Here is a 23,269-nt window from a genome sequence, read left to right on the forward strand (position 1 = left end):
CAATGTCGGCACTAGTACAGTGTATATCCACCTTTCGCAGCAATGCAGGCTGCTATTCTCCCATGGAGACGATCGTAGAGATGTTGGATGTAGTCCTGTGGAACGGCTTGCCATGCCATTTCCACCAGGCGCCTCAGTTGGACCAGCGTTCGTGCTGGACGTGCAGACCGCGTGAGACGACGCTTCATCCAGTCCCAAACATGCTCAATGGGGGACAGATCCGGAGATCTTGCTGGCCAGGGTAGTTGACTTACACCTTCTAGAGCACGTTGGGTGCCACGGGATACATGCGGACGTGCATTGTCCTGTTGGAACAGCAAGTTCCCTTGCCGGTCTAGGAATGGTAGAACGATGGGTTCGATGACGGTTTGGATGTACCGTGCACTATTCAGTGTCCCCTCGACGATCACCAGTGGTGTACGGCCAGTGTAGGAGGTCGCTCCCCACACCATGATGCCGGGTGTTGGCCCTGTGTGCCTCGGTCGTATGCAGTCCTGATTGTGGCGCTCACCTGCACGGCGCCAAACACGTATACGACCATCATTGGCACCAAGGCAGAAGCGACTCTCATCGCTGAAGACGACACGTCTCCATTCGTCCCTCCATTCACGCCTGTCGCGACACCACTGGAGGCGGGCTGCACGATGTTGGGGCGTGAGCGGAAGACGCCCTAACGGTGTGCGGGACCGTAGCCCAGCTTCATGGAGACGGTTGCGAATGGTCCTCGCCGATACCCCAGGAGCAACAGTGTCCCTAATTTGCTGGGAAGTGGCGGTGCGATCCCCTACGGCACTGCGTAGGATCCTACGGTCTTGGCGTGCATCCGTGCGTCGCTGCGGTCCGGTCCCAGGTCGACGGGCACGTGCACCTTCCGCCGACCACTGGCGACAACATCGATGTACTGTGGAGACCTCACGCTCCACGTGTTGAGCAATTCGGCAGTACGTCCACCCGGCCTCCCGCATGCCCACTATACGCCCTCGCTCAAAGTCCGTCAACTGCACATAAGGTTCACGTCCACGCTGTCGCGGCATGCTACCAGTGTTAAAGACTGCGATGGAGCTCCGTATGCCACGGCAAACTGGCTGACACTGACGGCGGCGGTGCACAAATGCTGCGCAGCTAGCGCCATTCGACGGCCAACACCGCGGTTCCTGGCGTGTCCGCTGTGCCGTGCGTGTGATCATTGCTTGTACAGCCCTCTCGCAGTGTCCGGAGCAAGTATGGTGGGTCTGACACACCGGTGTCAGTGTGTTCTTTTTTCCATTTCCAGGAGTGTATGTACCCACTTCAATGTGTTAGTTGCTTTTTCTCTGCGTCTGTCAGTCTTCCCACAGACACGTCACGTAATTTGTTACCTGTTGTTTTCTGCACGGTCGTAACTGTACCACTAAGTGGACAGTCTATATCGACTGTTTTGAGTCCACCCTTCAACACCTGACCTGCTGCCCAGGGGCAATAGACATTAGTGGCTTGCTCTTGCCACATGTACGTGGAGAACTAATCAACCTTAAAATATTTCTCCTATTAGCTATAATTATTAGTTTAAAAATAAAGTAAATACTGATGTAAAGATTTTCAGTATATTGTCCTCAGTCACCATTAAAAGTACCGGCACGTACATCCCTAATAACCTGTATGTCTGAAATTGTAGACAATGTATAACGTCCGAAAAGTAGCGAAATTGGGATCAAAAAGGCCAAGATTAAAACTAGAGTTGTAGTCGACAGCTTGCGGATCAAATACGACACAGTGTGAGGAAACTTGAATACATTACATTGATTGATGATATTTAACATACAAACAACTTTGATACTGCACTTCAGGAATGGAAGAATATTGTCCAGCTTCTCTCGAAGCAAACAGGAGGGGCAGAAGGTATGATAGGACCAAAAGAAAACAGGACGGATGTAACAAAACAGGAAAGAGAGCTTGATCTGTGGTGTTGGTGGAGGCGTGTGAGTCTGTCAGTAAAAAGCAGACCTAATAGCGAAATTTCCTTCTGTTGTAAAAGTTCTTCTGGAAACCAGAACTGAAATTGTACAATTAAAAATCTTTAAACACCTATGGCCATTGTGTGACTTTGTGATTCTTGTGTGGAGTTTGTATACCCGTCTTAACAACTTCTCTACGCCAATCCGGGCAGTCCTGTTACTGACTGTTTGAAGAGCGCTCTTGTTTAAAGCGAAATTCCACGTATACATGACTCGCATTCGGGAGGACGATGGTTCAATCCCGCGTCCGGCCATCCTGATTTAGGTTTTCCGTGATTTCCCTAAATCGCTCCAGGCAAATGCCGGGATGATTCCTTTCAAAGGGCACGGCCGACTTCCTTCCCCGTCCTTCCCTAATCCGATGAGACCGATGACCTCGCTGTCTGGTCTCCTTCCCCGAAACAACCAACCAACCAACCACGTATACATGCTGATACTGAAACCATGGGAGTAAATTCAGTTGTCAGCTGCCGGGTGGTCGAATGTCGTGGCCGCCAGACTGCACTGTGGAACAGGCGAACGTGACGGTGTGGTACGGACTTGTGCGAGTGGGCTGCTTGCCGTAAAAGGTAGACAGCTGACTACTAAATTTGTAACACGAAAATTTAGTAGTATATGATTTTCCCGAAACCGGTCGTGTTTATAATAAAATGAAGTCACAGCTGAAGTGAATATTTTCCATCTCACCATCCCACTCAGCTGCGGATGGTCTGTAAACAAAATCCCAATGGGAACAAGTTGTGGGAGAAGGTTTTGCAAAGAATAAGTAGAGTTTAATGATATGCTTCAGTAAACGCATGGTTTTCATGACAGCAACTTGTACAGTACGATCAAGTGGCGAACCGGCTCCATTGCGACCTTAAAGGACGTGTTATGAATAACTTCCGGGGAGCACCGAATCGTACAGGCAGCAACAGTGTGCTGTACCTTTTTGACAAGAGAGGGGTTCAAACGTTTGAGGAGTACCCTCCTCGGACAACTAGGCAAATGGGGAATACTTTGTACCGATACCTTTTCACTGTAACCAAGTTATTGCCGGTGGGACGTATTAGGGCAGCGAGCCATTGTGTCCTGTACCAAGAGCAGGCGTCGCGAATGGTGACCAGACCGACATGGCGATCGCCAGTAATCCCTGCCCAAACCCTGAGTCTGAGCCGATATTATGGTGTATGGTGATCACTAACAAGGGGAGGCCACGATGTTGGGATCACGGACTTACTTCAAACTTTGTACACAGTTAGTAGGTTATTAAAATAACATAATGTGCGAGAACTAAGGTGCACTACTCTGGCAAATCCGAGAAAATTGCAAGAGAAATTTTAGCGTCTATTATGTATCTGATGCATCTATGCCAATATGCTGGTCTAAGAAGTCGTTATGGTCAAGCGGTTAGCGCTCGTGTGTTGCAAGCTGGTTATGCACGAGGCGGCTGTTCGAATACCGCTACCACTTTCTTTTTAATCGGTTTCTTCATCACTGGTCACATTATTTAATTCATATGACATTTGGGAGGTAATATAATGAAAAAAAACATGAATTTTCATGAAGTTGTTGTGAATGTCATGTCTTATTTGACCATTTACTATTTGTAATTAAATTTTCAAGGACGAGGGTCAGGCTAGGAAAGCCCAAGTCAATCCTCGATAAATAATGATGCAAATAACGTTATTCACAATCAGTAATATAGTAAGTCACAATGTGCCAGACCACAAGAGTAATGCACCCCACAGGATGGTACTCGTCATACAGACATGGAAAACATAAATTGAAACTTCATGCAAATACACATGTTTTTATCATTATATTATCCCTCAAAGGTCATATAAATTAAATAATATGACCAGTGATGAAAAAATAGATTAATAAACAAGTCTGAGCGAGAGTCGAAACGTCGCCTTATACAGTTTTGTATCATGAAGCTCGAACGCTAATCACTGATCGCCATGAACTTCAGCCCCGGCTCCTTTGCACATACACACAAGCCACATAATAGACACGTAAAACTTGTCTTGCAGGTTCACAGAATCGCCAAAGTAGTGCACTGTACTACTTCACATTATGTTGTTTTAATGACCTACAAAAGGCGTACATAGTTTGAAGTAAATCTGATCCCAACGTCGTGGTCTCCTCTTGTAAGTCATGTAGATTCTCCGTAGCCCAGATATCATTATTGTGGGCCATGTCGCCCCAGTGCTGCGTTGTGTAAATGAAATTGCTTCTAGTATAGAAACCTCACTATTCGAGCATAGGCTCATCAGACCTTAGTTGTTTCTGATTCTTTGCCTCCATTGTTAAAAAGCACTCTGCAGGATTTGAGCTTACAAAGTTGCGCGCAGAAACGTGATAAGTACCGCAGCGCGTCTAGAGGGTACGAAGTCGACGGCCTGCTTGGCGCGCTCCAGCTGCGGGGGCGACGCGAGCGCAGGCGCGCCGTAGCGCGGCCCATTGAGGGCTGAGCGCGGCGCGGCAGGTGGGGGTGGCATCGATTGTGCGCCGCCCCCGCCAGCAGGCAGAGGCAGTAGGCGCGTGGCTCGCTAGCTGGCCACTCTGCGCTCGGCCCGCGGCTCGCGTCGCAGCCGCCGCCCGACGCCCGCCGACCGAGTCTCACGCGCTGCTACCGTGTTACACATTTGCAGCAAGTTAAGTGCCAAGCAACGCGTGGGGGCACTTAGTAACCAACAACCGACCGATCACTAGGTGCGATTGCGTCATTTATCTAAACGACACTGGGTAAAAGTGTGTCTCAGTTTCTCCACTGCAGGGGTTTTAACTCGTGTGCTTTTGGAGTAGTGTCAGCGAATATGGTCGTTGCTTATATAAAGAGAACATTAAGAAACTGTCGAAGTGACTTCTCGAACATTTAGAACGTTCAACATCGATGTCATACGTTTATTCCTGCTTTTCGTAGGAATAGCAGGAACGTTTTCCAGTAGTTTGTTATCTCGTCCCGTTTTTATTTCTTTGCCAGACTCTCTTTAATGCAAAGAGTCTTAACTGAACTGCTTGCCCATACTGGCGTTGTGTTAACACGCGCAGCTGGTCCTGTGAAGTTTAATAGCGTCAGCTGTGGCCTGCGGCGCGCCGCAGCACTGCAGTGTACATTTCCGGCTTCGCGCTGACGTTAATTACGCGAACATAGCCGCCGGACTTCATTTGCCTAATCAGTCTTCCCGAGTTTGAGGCGTCAACTTGCCAAGTTCCGTGCCAGAGCCCGGCCGCAGTTAGCCCGTAGTTCCGAATTGCTTCCACAGTTGGAAGACTGAATCTGCAGTGTAACAGCTAAGATACGGAGCAATAAGCTTTATTGATAACGAGTCCCATACATGCTACGTTGCGTTAAAGATAACTGATTGCTGGTCAGCCCACATTTCTGTAACCTCGTGGTTTGTCGCTTGAAGTCAACAGGCAACTGCTAGCTAGATACGGAGAGGTGGAAGACCCTAGTAAGTGATATATAGCTGCTGGACACGATACTAAATTTACATTCTTCTTCTTCTTCTTCTTCTTCTCTCTCTCTCTCTCTCTCTCTCTCTCTCTCTCTCTCACACACACACACACACACACACACACACACACACACACACACACACACACACACACACAAACACAAACGCGTGTATGATGCATTTTTCCTGGCTTTATTTGCGTTTTGCAAATGATTCGCATGTTTGGTAGCGCGTAGTGTATTTTTTCAGTAGGTCGTACCTCACTACATTTAGGAGGAAAGAGACCGATTGCAGTTGGAGAAACTGGAGACATAGTACACGGTTTGGTACGATTTAGCTTCGTAATTTAACGTGCATCGGTATAGCACGACACTTACTCTGCTGGTAGGCACAGAGTGGTGAGAACATTAATATTGCACTTTGATTCACAGTTCGCCGCTATACGTGCCTGCCATTCGACTTGCCATTTAAGGGTGTGCTCAGAGAAGTCTGCGATAGACTGTCAGCTAGAGGAGCAGTAGTAGTACGCTGTGCCCGGCGCTGTCCCGCCTAGCGCCCGCCCGCCCACTATGGTCGCGTCGGCCGGCGGCCGCTAAGCGCGCAACATGCAGCTGCTGGCGCTCAACTCGCTGCTCATGTTCGACGTGGTGTTCGTGTTCTTCCTGTTCCTCGTGGGCGTGTCGTGCCTGCTGCACTACCTGCCGCCCGCGCGCCGGCACGCCGCCGCCGACGCGGCCGCGCCCCCGCCCTCGCCCGCCCCCGCAGCCGCCCCCGCCACTGTGGTGGTGACGGCGCCCGCGTCGCCGCGGGACGCGCGCGGCGCACCTGTTGCCCACGTCTAGCAGCGCAGGCGAGTACCTCACTGCACGTGCTCTCTGCCTCACAGCCCTGCGAGCCGTGCGAGTGCGTCTGTCCGTGTTCCGCACTCGCAGGAACCGAATCTGTGATCACTCTTAGCGAAATGATGAAAAAATACGTCGATACAATAGAGATATTAAATTATGTATACGTGCTTACACACGGAGTAATAAATAAATAAATAAATAAATAAAAACACCGGTACTTACAAGTAAGTTGGAAACCGTGCGGCGCAGTGCTAAATAAAATTTATTTTGCATGCATGGTGAATCTCCTTAACTTGTACCATTCGGGAACTGTTCCAGAAACGAGGTTTTCGGCATGTGATAGTACGCAGAGAAGCGCGTAATTTTGTTTGTGTTTAATCTACTTACATCTAGCATCAACCGAAATATCGAAGCAATTATGAGTTTTTTTAAAATGGGGCGATATACCTTTTTACGGCATTTGAAATGTCCTGAGAAACATAGTGACATAAAGCATGATAATGTTGGCGTTTTAATTTTTCGCAAAAGTGTTGAAGTAAGATAAAATTGAAAGGCATGGTGGGCGGAGCCGTCTGTTACGGTGTGAAACCAAGTGGAGCTCTCATGCCAGGCTCCTGCATTGTGTGCACCAAAATTATGTATGAGTAGATACTCGTGTTCAACGGCGCAGACTCTCAAGATAGCGTCCGTGGCGAATGTGTGCAGCACAATAGCGTATTCCGGCCGCCTTGTCTGTAAATTTTTGTTAATTTCCCAGATTTTTTAATCTGAGAAGTATAACAGCCAAAATTAACAAGCTCTAAATCACTGTAGTGAGCTTTCGAGTGCCATTAAAAGTACATCGCTCCATTTGAGGAAACCGCACTGGATTCAATATCGAGATCAACACAAGAGGGATTAAACACGCAATAAAGTTTCTTGTCCTTCTGCGTAACATCATAACCCAAAACCTCGTCTCGATATCTTGAACGGTTCATGAACCAAACGAAACAAAGTTTTTAGGTGAGTTACCTTGTGTAACAGTCTTCTTCACCAAATTATATTTAGTCAACTGTGCATAAACTGAGGTGCAAGTAAAAGTTACTTGATGACATCTGTTCATCTTCTTTGGAGGTTCGCTCAACTAAAATACAAGTAAAAGTTACTTGATGACAAATCTGGAGAATACAGGGCCTGAGGTTCCTACTGTGGATATAGCAATGTACCAGGAGGGCGATAATCTGGGTAACCTTTTGTAGGAATTCACGGTAGCATGTAATTTAATCTTCTTGCTTGCAAGAATGCGAGAGACGTTTCTCATAAATTTCTTAAGCGAATACGAAACTTCCTTGTACCCGACAATTTAGTATGCTACTTTCCTTCCAGGGAACTCACACTGTAACACAGACATTTGATTTTAATTATTGCAACTGAGACATTGAGAGCAGTATCACTACACTTCGATCTGATCTGTGGCCTGCCTTACTCGTATTAAAGATTCTGATAACAAATCTTCGGAGAGATCATTTTGTCTCACAGGAGAATGCTGTAAGTAATATGTTATGACTAAATTGTCATAAATTCCGATGAAAGATTCTTTGTACCATTCTTTGCTCGCACATTGAAGTATACGGTAATTCGGTTTAGAAAATTACTACTATCTCAGTGTCTCTCACCATACATGATTACACAGATCTGAAGATAGTCGTAATCAACTGAAAGTGGACACTATTGTACCGTGCGATCAGTGACTGGGATAAAGAATTTCTCCAACAATTTTGAATCACGTCATGCTCCGTAGATACGATGCTACATTGTATCAGTTCTGAAGAAATCGTAGTGCTGTCTTGCGTAGGATTTGTTTTAACGAGAATTGTGTTTAGAGTTTTCCGTCAAGTTTTCATGTTCTGGCAACTAATGAGATGAGATGGGCATAAACTATAACTATGCTAGGGGCGTGTGTATTTTGTTAAGCCTTGCTGTTTGCTGTGTGTGTTACTTTCATTCTATTATTCAAGTCTTCCGTCTGTATTGTCACGCAGTTTAAACTTGAGCTAAAAATCGTATAGATAAATAGCTTCTTACTTCCATTGGAGTTTTTGATACATCCGCTAGAACTGAATACTTCCTATACCCCTCTCCAGAGTCTCCTTATTACTGTCCGTAAGCAGCCCTCTCACTACACTCGTCCCATAGTTTGTTCATTTCGCACGTAGTTGATCGATTTAATCACCAGCAGCCCCAAGCTTAAAAATACTTACTGCTGTTTCGCAATTAGTAAAATAAATTTTCTCTTCTTTAAGAGATGCCTAGGCAGTGTAACAGATATGGTAATGTAACATTTTTCCAATGTAAATATTTATACAACAACAAGTAATCCATTTACATCAAGTACACGGTACGTAATTTTGAAAGTTATGGTTTGTTGTAGTAGTGTTATTTTTTGATAGTGTCGAAGAAGGTGGTAGTAACACCTCGTCTTTCAAATAATATAGCTTACATACCGTATACGACTGCGGAAACAGGGACTTATAACAAAAAGACACAAGTTCGTTTTTCTTTTAATTCTGTAGAAATCCTGTAAATTCGTGTTAACTTCATCGTGTATTTTTGTATGGTTTTGTAAGGGTGATAGCCATATGTAGTTACTCTGATTATAGTGTTCCAGAATTTTTCAGATTTACTGAATCAAAATGAAAGTTTTGTGATTTAATGCTAGATGATTCTGATCTCCCGTTTACTTGCAATAGACTATTTTTGTCAAATTTCCTTTATCTTTCAGTTTGCGGGCCCGTTCTGAAACTAAAAACGTATGTACGTTTCCTCGGCTTCTGTTCTGGTGATAATGTGCTACAGCGTCCTACAGTCATGTTTCATTCTCTGTAAAAAAAAACACCATGTCATAAACTATTGTATATTAATCATTTTTAGGTTATGAAGGTCTGTATGGAACTGAAGTAAGGTAATAATTGTTTACGCAGACACATTTCGCTTCAGTTCATTAAGACATCGTCAGTTGCTGTGTGTATTGATGTTACTCTAAAACCATAGTCACTGATTATGCCCTAATAAATTGAGGCAAAACGCATGTGACAAAACCTTGCCTTTATTCACTTGCATACAGGCGACCGTAAAGAAAAAAATCGTTAGTATTTTTTTTTTTGTAGCAACTGAGAATTAAAAGATCAACAACATTGAAGACGTTATCTAACGAGATCTACACAAAGACCGCGTCACACTTAGATGTAAATGTTAAGAAGTATTTACAAGTACTACGAAACGCGTAAGGTGGCATAAAAAACTCTTTCATCAGCAATCAACTCAACGATCACTGAAATGCTGCGACATAAATGAAGAAAGATTACATCATATGTTTTTAACTTTTGCGCTCTTATTGTATTTGCCCCTAAACAGCAAGAGAAAGGAAGCTGCTTAACCAAGTCGAGAGTATAACGCCATTTCCAGCAAGTGCTGTAAATTGTCGTAATTTACCAAAAAGCTAATCACGTTTGCCATATTACTGGCCGAGAGCATAAGCCAATATTTTTCTTTTTCATTATGGGACTGAAATACGTAAATATTCAGTGGTGAAACCGTTTTCGACTTACCAACCATTTTCAATCTATCACTCATTTTCAGTAGTCCTTTTCCCAATCTACAATAGGACCGTCACACTGATACTGTCTCGATATTTTGATGCAGCCTTCTGCCAACTGTTATTGTCGGGCTGTTGAAAATGACCGATAAGCGGAAATCAGCGTAGCTATCGAAATATTTTGTGCGAGTATTTGACTGAAATAATCTTTATTGTTAAAATACACTACTGAGACAATATCGATTGCTTGTGTCCCCGAATTTAATTCAATATTTAATTCAATTGAAGCGTTGGTGTATCGATATGACAAAACACCCGTAGTCGTTCGTGCCTTGTGCCCTACATCCACGAATTCACTGGTCGTTTATAAATAATTGAAGGAACCAATTCTTTTTTTTTTGTTCACTGACTATACTTTCAAGATTTTTAGTTCAAATGTTTCAGCGTATCAGTAATTGTGAATCAGTAGTTGATTCGCACTGATCAAAGTGCGGGACGTAGCGAATGGGAATAAATTGTTTCCTGTAGGAGTCAATGATGAGTTGTGGCAATTACTTCTTTGATTCGTTTAATCAATTAATATTCTTTGGTACTGTATAGCAGAATATTTCTCTGTTGTCCGTGAAACGCAATCTCCGGGGAGGCGTCTTCCGTGTCACTCCCTGAAGCGACATGGAGTCCTGCGGTGTCGTTGTCAAATTTAAAAATTACCTTATAAATAAAGTGTTTATGTCTATATTCTGTAATGTCGTACAAAAGTAATAATCCAGACTTCATTCGATACTCCCACGCTGCTAAATGTTTGAAAAGTTTGAATTCACAGGCAGCGTTAAAACATACACAACTTCTGTTGTCAGTGGAAAGAAGCTACAGTGCATCTTAAACCAATAAACCAATTTAGAAATTGCGAAGTCCCGACTGCAGTGCGCGAGCTGTTCGTTATGCCGACTATGTGGAACACCTGTTGCCAGTAGCTCGAACTAAGTCAAAGGACTCACTTGTTGCAGGTATCTGTTGCGTCTTTTCTTTTCATCATGTAAGGGTTTTTACTTGCGCGCTTGCTCAACCGATGATTTTGATAAAAAGCTTGTGACTGTAGCAACTACGCCAGTCCTTTCTAGGCAGTACGTCGGGCAGATTGTCCCAGAAATGTCTAGGAGAGCACGGTCTACTTCATTTGACACACTTCGTAAAAAATAAAAATTATGCTCGTGATGCAAAATATCGAAAGCTTCTGTAATGAATCAGTACGTTGCGCCGCCCAAGTGTAGGGAAGACAAATGGGCGACTTGGATACATAGTAAGATTTGTGAAGTACGATGAAGCAGTTGCATTACAAATCATATGCAGTACTGTTGTACTTCGTATTATTGAATGTTTAACTCGTCGACTGCAGAGCAGATTTTACGTTACGTGTTTTAGGAGTATAAACAGGCGCGTAACGGTGCGCCTGCAGGCGAGCAACCCATCAGACGGCGGCGTGGTAGTAACCACCTAGCACACAGGCGTTATCGTGGAAAATATTTGCTCGGCAGCTGCCAAGTAAACCGAATGTAAGTATACCACTTGACGATTGTTGAGTTGGAGTAAAACGGGCTTGCTACGGTAAGAAGCAAACGTTTAGGGAACGCCCAGTCAGAGAGAGCCTCAGTTGTGTATGGACGGACTAGTTTCACAGCGATTATTTTCATAAAGTGTTGTAGCAAAAATGTCGCGAGGAGAAGTCAGTGATTCATCGAGTGCGTTATTTGTATGTCGTAAACGTCGCCGTGTAATGCAGTTGCCATCATTCGAAAGTGAGAATTTTTCTAATGGTTCAGTAAATGGTCAAAGTAGGCAGTTTAATCCTCGAAGCAACCAACCTAATATTGTACATTTTACGAGTGCCCGTGGTGCCAAAGTGCGTGATGAAAATGACCGAAAGTGTAAGAAAGACGAAGAATTTTGTGGACTTTCTGTCACTTAATGAAATATTTTAACATATCAGTGAAGAAGCAAATATTTATGCTACACAATCGATAATAATTTCCAAACGTTTGAATCAATGGCTGACAACAAACAAGGATTGAAATAAAGGCATTTATATTGGTCCAAGGATCCACTGTTTATTCAAAGATTCCGCGAAAGATATTGAGTACAGATTGTTTCGAAATTCTTTTCAGAATGCCGCATTTCGCAGACAATACAAAAGTTGATGCTTTCGATCGTGTTTCAAAGATTCAATTCATCTTCGACGAATGGAATCAAACTTTTAAAAATATTGTGAGCCTGCCGAAATATTTTGTATCGACGAGTCTCATAATACCATTTCAAGGACGAATTACATTGAGACAATATTTCAGACAAAGAGAAACAATTATGGCATCAAAATGTTTAATTTGTGCCTCGATAAAGGGTTCTGCTACAGTTCTCGAATTTACATTGCTAAAGAACTTGATCTGAAAATACCACACCAACAAATGTTGCAATGAATTCAGTAAAGGCCATAGAATATGTACCGATAATTTATACGCCAGTTTTGATTCAGCAAGCAAACTCATAACAAAGAATACGCATTTGGTTGGTTCCCTTCGACTAAATGGCAAAAAATGTTGAAAAGTGGGGAAGTGATTCCTAAAGAGAAAATTCAAGGAATTACGGTCCTTAAGTGGAAAGACAAAAGAAACGTTTCGATTTTTTCCACCAAATATTAGGGTGAAATGGCTGTGACGACAAGAAGATGGTTTTATCGAAAACCAAAAATTGTTACTGAATATAATAATGGGAAACTACTATTAGCCCTTCTGATTAGATGAATGCATACAGCAAGTCATTGAGACAGACAGTAAAATGGTATCGAAAACTAGCATTCGATCTTTTTTTGAACATCGCTGTTAAGGCATGAAGGACTCCTGAACACAATCATGGAGGGATACGTCGAGGGGAAAAGACCAAGAGGAAGACCACGACTCCGGTACATGGATCAAATCGTGAAAGATGTGGGATGTAACACCTATAAAGAAATGAAGAGAAAAGCTGAAAGACGCACAGAATGGAGACAAGCTGCCATTGTAGCTGTTGCAAACCAATCTTTGGATTGACCACTACAGAAGAAGAAGAAGCTGTTGTGGATGCGTCTTCGGTGTTGCAGGATGTTACAGGACGGAAAAATGTCAATCACAGTATTTCGGAAACATACTGCTTCCACATGAAGAAATTACGATCAGTGTCGATACAAGAAGAAGCTAACACCAGTTGCAAACAAAGGAAGGCAAGGCGCATAAAGTGCGTAAATATTGTTCTGAATGTTATAAGACAAACATGAAAACATTCAGGTGCATTGCAGCTAGAAAATTAACTACACACCTTTTCTAATATGTGCAAATCTAAACCTTATCTTTGTACTGAATGTTTTTTAAAGCTCATTAAAATTACAGTAACGAACTCACTCTGTCGAAACGAAAAGTACACTGTACGTCCCACTGCACTTGACGGCGCGCTAAATGTGTTAACTTGAACAGGTCGTGTTAAGCAGCAGTTCGAAGGAACTTAGACTTGTTCCTTTATATACTACTGTACACCAAAGCCACCACACGGTATGTGACTGAAAGTACGTACTCAACCAGAATTCACTACCGATCTCCTGTCCCTGTTGCATTCGCGAATGATAAGCTGGAAGGAAGACTATAGATATCAATCCGTACACCCCGACGACTTTCTCTTATTTCAGCGTCGTGATCATCACGCGGATTGTATATTGGAGGCTGTAGTATGTTTCTTGACTTGTTTTCAAGAGGGGCTCCTGGAGCTTTTGGTGGTAAGACGCTCCGCTATGTACAACGCGTACCACTGCAGTTTGTTGAGCATTTCTGTGACTCACAGCGGCTACAGAACGGGCTATGAATCGTGCAGCTCTTCTACGAATATTTTCTATGTCTTTCGTCAATCGAAATTGGTATCGGACCTGCACCAAGGAACGGTATTCAGATTTGTCGATCGGAGTTATTGTAAGCGACCGCTTTCTTGAGCGAATTAGACTTTTATAGGATTCTTTCAATGATTCTGAGTCTGCCATCTGCCTTCACCGGAAATCACTCCGGAGAGAAATTGCTAGATACTTGGAGGTTGTGACTGATTCCAGTACTGATAACCGATCTCTAAGTCATACAGTATCTAAACTTTTCATCTCTTATACTCACATAACTTTACTTTTATTTATACGTAGAGTCAGCTCGGAACGTGTAAGATCTGTGGTGCTTGATGTATGGGTTATTCAGACTCCACAAAAATTATGATACGCGAACTCAGTGTATGTTTCTTAAGTGTACAAAAATCGACGTCAGTGAAATAGATCTATAGTTCTGCGTGTCAGTTTTCGTACACTTTTGAAATGGCCCGCACCTTAATCCAATCACGTAGAACGCTTCATTCTTCCAACGATTTACAGAAAAACGATGCTAGATGTGGGGCTTTTTCCTCCACATATTCGACACAGAATCCAACAGGCATTCTATCTGGCCAGGTGGCCTTTCCACTGAGTGGTTTGGGCTGTTAAGAGTTCCGCGCTCACGTAGAAATTTGTAATTGCGCGATGGTCGAAGACAGAAATTGCGTGTTACGGTCTTCGGTGAAGCAGTGTGGGATGACAGAATTTAGTAATTTGGCTTGCATTCGATCAGTATCTGTTTCGGTAGCACTATGTCACCGTGCATTTGTACGGACGACGTAGTTCACATTTGGCTGTCTGCTTGTGTAAACTGCGGTTGTTGCAGGGTTGCTCGTGTGACGTCCCACTGTACCCTGCGTACGTATGACGTAATGACACACAACATTGTTGTATCACGGGTTTCTGACTTAGTCCAAGATTACAGCAAGGCTGCAGTGCAGTAAATAGTAAATATTTGCTTGAAAAGTGAGCTACACTATAGCAGTTTCGGCTTCACAGTACTCTGCTAATGAATTCAAGAAGAGAGAAAACAGTTCTGGCATGTGTTTCGTAACAAATGGATATTTTATTTAATGCTACTCTTCTCAGCTATTAGAAATAGTCTTGATCAAGCAGTATTAAAAAGGCTATTATATGTACCACCGGGTGATGCTGAGGGAATTAGATTAGGAAATGAGACATTTAAAGTAGTAAAGGAGTTTTGCTATTTGGGGAGCAAAATAACTGATGATGGTCGAAGTAGAGAAGATACAAAATGTAGACTGGCAATGGCAAGGGAAGCGTTTCTGAAGAAGAGAAATTTGTTAACATCGAGTATAGATTTGAGTGTCAGGAAGTCGTTTCTGAAAGTATTTGTATGGAGTGTAGCCATGTATGGAAGTGAAACATGGACAAGAAGAGAATAGAAGCTTTCGAAATGTGGTGCTACAGAAGAATGCTGAAGATTAGATGGGTAGATCACATAACTAATGATGAAGTATTGAATAGAATTGGGGAGGAGTATGTGGCACAACTTGACAAAAAGAAGGGACCGGTTAGTAGGACATGTTCTGAGGCATCAAGGGATCACAAATTTAGCATTGGAGGGAGCATGTAGGGTAAAAATCGTAGAGGGAGACCAAGAGATGAATACACTAAGCAGATTCAGGAGGATGTGGGTTGCAGTAAGTACTGGGAGATGAAGCAGCTTGCACAGGATAGGGTAGCATGGAGAGCTGCATCAAACCGGTCTCAGGACTGAAGACCACAACAACAAACAACATATAGCCGTAAGTATAATTGAGAAACGTGATGAAAATTAATCACATACAATGTTGTCTCATACCGAAACTATAATTTTGTTACGTTCTCTATTTTATTTTCGGCCTTCAATGAAAATACTGCAATGCCTGTAAGTCTGCTATTGTTTATAGTATTTTAAACAGAATGCTCCTTAATAATTTTAGTGTTTTGTAGATCAGAACTGTTTACCTGACATCGTGAAAACTGATGTATATCTCTGTACGTGTATATATATTTATATTTATTCTCTACCCCAAGAGAGGGCTGGCTGTTCTAATAATGGTTTGTTGGAGAGTTAGTGACGTAATATCGGGGGGGGGGGGGGGGGGAGTGATATCCAGTTACAACATTTGCCTACGGGCCTAGGGGCAACCACCCGAAATCTTTTACAGACAAGCGGTGGAAATTATTTTTTAATATGACGGTGGGACAGTACGTCCCCGCAAAAAGGGACATATGTAACTGTATTTTGTTCATGAAAACGCTTGTAAAGTTGATGATTAGCTCGACATTTGCAGTGTGCCTATGTCACACGAAGATGTATTTCTGACAGATGTGATATTAGTACTGAATCAAAAGCAGAATAACCATTGGAGTATTAGCATTTAGACTGAGAGAAAAAAAATTGAACTTACGCCGCTGCAGTGTAACACAATACTTGAACGGCGTAAATTGCGAGGAAAACTCTTGGCCTCTGAAACACAGTTTTACTTGAGTGTTAAAAGGTAACGTCGCTTCGTACCCCTTTAACTGAAACGTAATACTCTAACCAGTGAACATTTAGTGCAGTTTCGTGTCCGTAAATCTTTTGCAGTACGAGTCAAAACTAGGACAAGAAGCAAATGAGAAGATTTTAGTGATTAACTTTTCGGGTGTCAGTATACATTTGAAGGCCTCGGCTGTAAACAGTCATAATGGACAGTCTGTGACAAATATAGTTGTTGCACGTGGAGCATGGCACATGATCCGCTTATATACATATAAGTTGATAGTTCCACGATAAATCAGAAAATGCGAGTTCTAGCTTTAATTTCAGAGTATCGCTAATGACAACTTCGTCAACCTGTGCGCATGTAAACAGTGGTAATTGCAAACACGTGGCTACCAGTAGTAGTAACGTGTGCGACGTTCTTCTCAGGAAAATGCATGTCAGGGACGATTTCTACAAATCTGAGAATGATACGAATAAGTACGACACAAGTAAAGCTCATAATTACACTCAAGAGCCAAAGAAACTGGTACGCCTGCCTAATGTCGTGTAGGCCCCCCGCGAGCACGCAGATGTGCCACAAACACGACATGGCATGTCTGAAGTGGTGCTGGAGGGAAGTGACACTGTGTATCCTGCAGCGCTGTCCATAAATCAGTAATTGTACGACGGGGTAGAGATCTCTAATCAACAGCACGTTGCAAGGCATCCCAGATATGCTCAATAATGTCCATATCTGCGGAGTTTCGTGGGCAGAGGAAGTGTTCAAACTCAGAGGAGTGTTCCGCGATCCACCCTGTAGTAATTCAGCTCGTGTGGGGTGTCGCATTGTCCTTGCTGGAATTGTCCAAGTTTGTCGGAATGCACAATGGACATGAAAGGATGCAGGTGATACGGCAGGATGCTTTGTACGTGTCACTAGTCAGAGTCGTATCTAGACGTATCAGGCGTCCCATATCACTCCAACTGCCACACCCCCACACACCATTACAGAGCCTCCATCAGCTTGAACAGTCCCCTGCTGACATGCAGGGTCCATGGATTCATGCAGTTGTCTCCATATCCATACACGTCCATCTGCTCGATGCAATTTGATACGAGACTCGTACGATCAGGCAACGTGTTTCCAGTCATCAGCAGTCCAGTGTCAGTGTTGACAGGCCCAGGCGAGACGTAAAGCTTTGTTCGCTCAGTCATCTAGGGTACACGAGTGGGCCATCGGTTCCGAAAGCCCGTATCGATGATGTTTCGTTGTATGGTTCGCACGCTGACATTTGTTAATGGAGCAGCATTTGAAGTCTGCAGCAATGTGCGGAAGGCTTGCAATTGTGTCATGTTGAACGATTCTCTTCGGTAGTCGTTGGTCCTGTTCTTGCAGGGTCTTTTTCCGGCCGCATTGATGTTTTACCGGATTCCTGATATTCAGGGTACACTTTTGAAATGGTCGGACGGGAAAATCCCTGTTTCATCGCTACCTCGGAGATGCTGTGCGCTACCTCGGAGATGCTGTGTTCCATCGCTCGTGCGCCGACTATAACATCACGTCCAAAACTCACTTAAAATCTTGGCAACGGCCATTGTAGCAGCAATAGCCGGTCTAACAACTGCACCAGACTCTTGTTGTCTTATATAGTCGTTGCCGACTGCAGCGCATCTTCTGACTATTCACATATCTCAGTATTTGATTATGCATGCGTATATCAGATCTTTAGCGCTTGAGTGTATATTTCTGAACACAAATGCGCATCAAAAGTTGCTGCTAATGAGGTAAATGTGAATAATTACGAAAGCAAGAAAACGATGTTGTGTGCAATACCATAGTTTACGCGAATTTGTCTGACAGTGTGATGGCAGAAATCTTAAGAACCATCATTAAAATTACTTACGTGTTGTAGTAAGGCGACAGTAAAATTAATTTTATATTGTGCTGAATCACAGATTAATTATTGAGTTTGCCAATATTTGCAATAATAAAGTATACCAATCTAGATCATAGTATCCTAAACTGTAACAGTACGGATATTGAAACAACCTGGTAGATTAAAACTGTGTGCCGGACCATGACTCGAACTCGCGACTTTTTCCTGGCAGAATTGAAGCCTAGCAGAATAGAAGCTGTTAGGACGGGTCGTGAGTCGTGGTTGGGAGGCTCAGTTGGTAGAGTACTTGCCCGCGAAAGGCAAAGGTCCCGCGTTCGAGTCTCGGTCCGGCAGACAATTTTAATCTGCCAGGAAGTTTCATATCAGTGCACACTCCGCTGCAGAGTGAAAATCTCATTCTGAAATATGGATGTTGTAAATGTGTGTTTTTGAGACAGTAGTATTTCGTTACCTCGCCTAGCAAGTACACAGTGGTAAGTTAATGCTAACCCCATGTTGAGTGCATTCAGCTTGCAACTAAGCAGTGTTAATTAACCATTGACTTATTTGTAAGCGTATAATTTTGGATAGCATTTACGATTTTGGAAGTATGTTTTTACTCAAGAAATATTTGAAAACACTTACTTACCTGTGTAAAATGATTACAGTGGATGTGCTTCAGATATTTGAGATTTTGCTGAAACGTTATCACGCAATTTCTCAAAACAGCCCAAAGTGTCCCTTACGAAAATTTACAACCGTGGTGTATATATAGTTCAGGCTTATGTTCGTCTCTGTTGTACTGCCTCATATGCAAAATCTAACACATGTCCCCCGACTCATCGAATACCCTGCTAAAGTGGAGGGTAATTGCCTCCTACTCCCTTTGTATCATTAGCAATCTGCAAAGTCCGTGACTATTGAAAACAAGAATTAGTAGGTTTACGCTCTTGTCACATACTTGTACACTGTAGCGAGACTCGAACTCCGCTGTTTCTAAGAACGCAGTTGTAAAGAAATAAATCACGATTGTTATCTTTGTAATAGGCTTAACGATGTTTTGATGAGAGTCGGGGAATGTGGCGGTAAGTTCGTTTTTCCTCATGACAGTTCCGTGGATCATTTTCCTTGCTAGCTGTAGCTGCTGAAAACTATGGTTAGGTCACTGTCTGTCAGACGGCACCCAGACGACGCAGCATCCCTGGACCAGCAGCTCCCCAGGCGCGCACGCTCTCCTGATCAGTGGCGTCCTCCCACGCAACACACCCTCACATTCGAAATACAACCCAGTTTTAATAAATAACAAACATTCATCGTAAGTTGAAATTTAGTCTACACAAAATAAGCTACGATTAACGTATCGGGGAGCCAACGTTAGGCTGCTACAGGAGCGGGGCAGCAGAATTGCTCGGTAGAGAAAGCCACTTTGTTCCTTTAGACGACTGACATCTAGCCTCGCACTCGGGGTGGGAGCACGGCCCACTTATTTACATTGTAATACCCAGAAGCACTCCTTCGGTTTGGAGCCGAATGGAGGGCTGTGTACCAGCTGCTCTGCCGATTCTGCAGTGATCTCTGGAGCTATCGGGCGTAGAATTGTAGGACTTATTTCTCGGGTAGATGTGCACTACTTATTAGTGGTTAATTAGGTAGCGAGTAAGTATGCGTGCATACTGAGATTTTTAGGTTAGAGGAACCGCTCTGTAACCTCTATAGTGAATTGTATACCCTAATACTGAAAAGAGAAGATCAGAAAATTTGCCTTTGAAGATCGGAAGGAAAAATCTTGATGTTGTATTAGTTAACTAAAGGAACGCTCATTGTAAAATCCAAAAATTAGCCTCACTTATTAACGTTAGCAATGCCTACATAGTAACAGGAATGTTTTTTATAGACCGCGTGCGTTAAACGCTATAGTGGTCTTTTAGGGAAAAATTTGACAATATCGTCGGTAGGATTCCTGTCCGTTCTGTGTTATGCAGCAGGACCAAGGACAACAGTGATTCTTCCGTGTTCTATGATTTGGAGAACATATGACAGCAGTACGGAAGGTAGTGATCCACATTTACTTGACCAACGTAACTTAACATGGCTATGGCGTTGTACTTGTTAACTTGTCCTTTCAAGATGTTTTTATTATATTTTTTACGGCGACTTGAAATATAGCTTCTGGTGAAAAATGAATTTTTTCTCATATCTTAAACTGTGGAGCACGTTTTACCTAAAATGTTTTTACAGATTACTGTCCCACGTAAAACAGTTCATGAAATACTAGAACCGGCGAATTAATTTCAGGGGCACCTTCAGTTTCTGCAGGTTTTACTACTAAACATTTTCGCAGTGCTTCGAGCAAACTGCAAGTGGTCAACGTCTTTTACTTCCGTCATTAAGATAGGATTTTCTGTGATCCCCATCCGCTATACCTGGGAAGGAGTTTGACCATGTTTTGTGGGACATTGTTACTACGGTAGTTATCAGTTTCCTACTCGCCTGATATTCTCAAAAACCAGGGAGAGTTTATAATAACGGCTTGAATTGTAGCGTGAACTATATGGCACGTTGAAATGTGTGAATCTTCTTTCAGTCCCTCAGCAGTCACTTTTCATAGCCAAATACTAAAACCAGATAGTGATAAAATGATGTTAATTACAAAAAAATGGTTCAAATGGCTCTGAGCACTGTGGGACTCAACTGCTGAGGTTATTAGTCCCCTAGAACTTAGAACTAGTTAAACCTAACTAACCTAAGGACAATCACAAACATCCATGCCCGAGGCAGGATTCGAACCCTGCGGACCGTAGCGGTCTTGCGGTTCCAGACTGCAGCGCCTTTAACCGCACGGCCACTTCGGCCGGCTGTTAATTACAGGGACAGACTAAATTGTCGTGGTAAACCACGAATAGATGAGCTGAGGCCCGTAGAAAGCGGATGTCCATACATTTCCTTGTGATAGGTAGTGTGTTGCTCACACAGCTTGCCCGATCTGGTAAGTACATCAAATGCACAGTCTTCTAAGATACGAGAATGAAGTATGACGTTGCTTGTGCTGAGCCAAGTCAGATAGTATCACTGTGAAGTTTTCTTTATTGTACTGTTCTCACATGAACAGCCGAAAACTTCGGTAATAAACATTTTTCGTCAATGCTGAGACATTGTGCCCAAAAGCTGAGATGCACCCCGGTATGTAACACAACAAAATGGCTCGCTACACCTCTGAATGCGTCGTTAATGGTGAGTACAGACGATCTTCGCGTGGGGCGCGTCTACTAGCCCTGGCGCAAGCTTACGACACATGTGGGGCTTTAAATGGACTACGCGCTACTGGTAAAAGTAGTATCAGCAGTGCTAAAAGGTAGAACAGTATGCGCGCTAAAGCGATTGATCCTTGGTTCGATTAAAACAAAACTCTGGCAAGATTTGTCCCATTGGTACTGTAAGGAGAAAACTGCCCAAGACCAGAACATTTCCGTAGGCAAACTAACATTATGAACCGGATTAGACCATGCTAATCGTCATTGTATTCGTCATATTGGATATGCTTCTTAATGTTCCTCTAGCCACACAGTACCAGTTTTAGCCCCATGGATACAAGAAAACTCATCTTGGTATTGAGATGTTTACGTTACGGTCTTCGTCGAGATAACAGTGAGCAAGATGGCGCAGTGATGAGGCATTGGACCTCCTTTTCGGGAATATCTCAACAATTAGACACTCGATCAGTCTGGTGGTTTCTCTAAACTGTTTGACGTGAATGCTGATGCAGTTCCTTCGAAATGGCCGACACGGCTAATCTGCTGTCAAATCGGAGCTTACGAATATAGCCGCCACTAAAGAGCTCGTCATCTAAAGGAGTTTGAATGCTAATGTTCCATTCATACAGAAGACGGGGTAACTCTCAACCTTGATAGTTAAACAACTCGATATAGCCGTTGTGCTTCAGTGTACCTGTCACCTGCACCATAGGACCCATACCCGCGTATTTAACATGTCCCATGACATCACAGCACCTGTTACAGCTTGCACCAAAGCCCCACTCATTTTTCCCAGAAGGTTTCCGGTGTTCCTCATCCACAAACAAACATAAAAATGAGTTGTCCTCACCAAATTATCAGTTTCCGGATCTCGAATGCGAGTATCAGTGTCTTTTCGTTGATTATAATTGGACACTTTGTGTGCAGGGATCTTCAGATAGGTGAAGTTACTATGAGCTTCATTCGGCGTTTATGGGACTGTACCAGTAGGCCATAAGGGCTCTACTGGACGTCACTCACTATGCGATTGATATAAACATTGACTCCTAATCAAAGAATTTTATCACAAATATGCAGCCAATGACCCCTCTACAGCCCCCCCCCCCCCCCCCACCCACCACCAACCTCTACAGTCAAAAGGTCGCTTAATGCAACTAGTTATTTACAAGGAGTACAGTTATGAAGATTAGGCACAGTAACAACAGCCACATATGAATCGAGATTCCAGTTTTGGGGATACAGGAACGAGTATTTTTAACGCAAAGGTAATTTTACGATCTCAGCACAAACTGAGTATGGAAATGACGGCATATTATGTATTCATCAGGCGTATAAAGTATACTGTTGTGGTCTTCAGTCGGCAGACTGGCTTGATGCAACTCTCCACGCTAGTCTCTCTCGCTCTCTTGTGCAAGTCTTTTCATCCCTGCATAGCTACTACAATGTACATCCATTTGAACTTGCGTACTGTATTCTAGCGTTGGTCCCCTCTACAACTTAAACAGTAAGCCTACCCCCCACCCCACCCGCCCTCAACTGACACACACACACACACACACACACACACACACACACACACACACACACAAGCACACTGTGAGTAGTAGCTTTTTCATAAAGAAATAAATTCAATGTAAAACACAGTTGCGATATTCATCCACCTCCACAGTAGGCAAGATAAATTTAAGAAACGTCTGTTAAAATAAATAAGAAAAATTGCATTCCCGTCCACATTTTAGCTACGCAAAAGAACGGCAGGAGTGAAGGGGAAACTGTTATGTCTGTCGAATAACTGCCGAAAGTTGAATGTTTGCGCATCCATAATGAAAAAGCTATAAAATGCTCAGTACGAGTTATCAGGCCTTGAGAGGCCGCCTGTAGTAG

General features: G+C 43.3%; 1 protein-coding gene across 7 annotated transcripts in view; it reads left to right on the forward strand.

Annotated features, from left to right (window-relative positions):
• LOC124709976 (ran-binding protein 3) overlaps window positions 1–23,269 on the forward strand; it is a 313,168-nt gene that overhangs the window by 225,202 nt on the left and 64,697 nt on the right. The window lies entirely within an intron of this gene.

Source organism: Schistocerca piceifrons, chromosome 1 (assembly GCF_021461385.2).
Source record: "Schistocerca piceifrons isolate TAMUIC-IGC-003096 chromosome 1, iqSchPice1.1, whole genome shotgun sequence".
NCBI lineage: Eukaryota > Metazoa > Arthropoda > Insecta > Orthoptera > Acrididae > Schistocerca > Schistocerca piceifrons.